Below are 2,655 nucleotides of genomic sequence, written 5' to 3'. Positions count from 1 at the left end.
AAAGAAAAAAAAAAGAAAAAAAGAAGAAAGGAAGGAAGAAAGAAAGGAAAGAAAGAGAGAAAGGAAAGAAAGAATGAATGGAAAGAAAGAAAGAAAGAAAGAAAGAAAGAAAGAAAGGAAAGAAAGAAAGAATGAAAAGAAAGAAAGGAAAGAAAGAAAGAAAGAAAGAAAGAAAGGATGAAAGAAAAAATAGAAGTGTTGCGTCTGAACGCAACGGAGTGGATCCAGTGGAAGTTAACACATTGACTAGAATTGAAACCGATCAGATCTAGAGCTGAGGAGGATCAGAGACAGACCGGACGTGGATCTGGTTGAATTTTGCCGTTAGACCGCTCGGCCCCCTTTCAGCAGTTCTTCATTAGTCCCTATCTGTGTCCGGTCTCGATCACTCTGTGTATTATCTCAACAAGTACTGATGGATGCTCCTGAGTGGAAATGCTCTGATCCTGTTCTGACCCTCCGTCTCTCTAAACGCCCCCGGTGTGACTCACATGTTTAGTGTACCTGTTCTGGACTCTGAGAGCCCGGTACAGTAGAAGAGTTTGTATTGTGAGAGTGAGGGAGGGACTGAGGGGCTTATTATGTTCATGTGTCTGTGTAAACCCCCCCTCATATCATGTTTCCAGAACTTCTACACGTGTTTATTTTGGGGAGTTATTTCCTTCACCCGTCCGGTGAGGTTAATGAGTCTGAGTCGGCGTGTGTGTTATTCCACTTCAGCACTGAGCTTGGATTTACACTCCTTAAATTCCCCTCCCTATCTATAGGAGCCGTCACACTGACAGTGATGGGACCGTCTGCAGGACCGTCTGCGGCGCCGCGTGTGTTGATGTTTGGTTTAAGTTCTGGTTGTGCGTCTGGCCGGAGCCTGCGGCGTGTTTGACTGTCAGACGTGAACAGTAGGTTGTGTGTGTGTGTGTGTGTGTGTGTGTGTGTGTGTGTGTGTGTGTGTGTGTGTGTGTGTGTGTGTGTGTGTGTGTGTGTGTGTGTGTGTGTGTGTGTGTGTGTGTGTGTGTGTGAGCAGTCGGCCGTGCTGAGGGGATGATAGGAGGTTAGTCTGATCAGCTGTTACACAGGGAAGTCTGTCCAAACTGATACGCTCTGATCTCTGCCAAACGCTGATCCACCTCGTGGGTTCACCCCGGACAGACAGTCCAAGATCTGCAGCAGCACGGTCCAGGTTCTGCAGAAGATGATCGCTCATTAAATACATGCAAGCTGACACACGGGGAGGACGTGTCTCTGCATGTCTCCGGCTTCCTCTGAGGAGAGAGTCGGGTCATTCAGAACCAGAACAGGTCACATGCTTCTATAGGAAACCTGCGGAGTCTGATTTAAATCTTAAACCCTCACATTTATGATTCATTCAGACGTTCATTCATCATCTTTATAAAGTTCTTTACATGCTCTGCAGGTTTAAACTCACCGTGCACGGCCTCATCTCATCTCACTCTGATATTTTAAAAGACAGAAATACTCAAGTATTTGCTTTCAGTGCTGAAAAGACCCCGTATCTCCCCCAGTCATGTCCCGGTCAGGTTCCTCTGTGTGTGGTCTCTGGAGTTAAAGGATAATTCACGGGGTGCTCTGGTGGGGACATGTTGTTTCAGGTACAGGACTCACGAAATACGAGGCAGGATAATGTAATTATTCTGACATTTGTTTAAGATTTAAAGTTCAATCTTTGATCCATAAATCTGCTCCGAGGTTCACAGGAGTCTGAGTGTTTTTATTTGATGTACAAACAGAAGAAAACACGATGTCTGTGCTCCAAGGTGAGCGGACAGGAATGTGCCCTTACATGTTTTCAATGCAGAGTGAAGTATTTTAATGAGACTGAGCGAGCAGAGACCCTGGAAACATCCTGAACATGAAACATTTGTCTTGAACAAAACAGACAAATGTTGATGTTTCACTTCAGCTTCTGTGAGGTTTAATGAGACAGATATGAACGTGATGAGAGCGATCTGTGGAGGAGCTTTGGACCGGTCTGACTCACTGCATCGTTTAAGGCGACCGCTGAACGTCTGTTACCCGATCTGAACCTTCAGAGACTTCTACGTTCCTGCATTTGTGACATTCTTCCTCTGTTCGGAGGGCTTGATGGTTTCTATCAAGGTTCTTGTGTGATTGTTGAAGAGAGCTGTTTGTTCCCGACTCTGTCTCTTGAGGACACCGTTGATTTGTTGGAGGTTCAGTGCCGCAGAGACGATTGTGATTGGTGGATTGAAACACAAACAACACAGAGCAGTTTTCCCTCTGATGAGAAGCAGAGATTTATCCTCACTCTGGGGTGTCATGATTCTGTCTTTTGACTGTGAACTTTTTCACTTTCACAGTCCTTTTGTGGCGAGGTGACCCTTAAGCCTGGTTTCTGTGTGGGATCAATGGCGTACCCTACGCCGGACCACAAGCCCTGTGATTGGTGCGCTAGCTGACATTGTATTTCCTGCATTTACAGCACTTCCTGAATCACCCTGTATTTGATCTCCTCCTCTCTGTTCTTCATGTAATCATGTCTGTATGATAAACAGCAACATGTATCAGCTGTAGATTAACATAACACTTTGAGCAACAAGCACCGCCACCAACGGGGTCCAGGTGGAGGACCACCTGTCCCCCCATTGGAGGATGAGGACTTGTTAACGGAGTTGT

The sequence above is a fragment of the Notolabrus celidotus genome, chromosome 21 (genome assembly GCF_009762535.1).
Source record: "Notolabrus celidotus isolate fNotCel1 chromosome 21, fNotCel1.pri, whole genome shotgun sequence".
In the NCBI taxonomy this organism is placed as follows: Eukaryota; Metazoa; Chordata; class Actinopteri; order Labriformes; family Labridae; genus Notolabrus; species Notolabrus celidotus.
Note: the sequence above shows the minus strand (reverse complement) of the source record.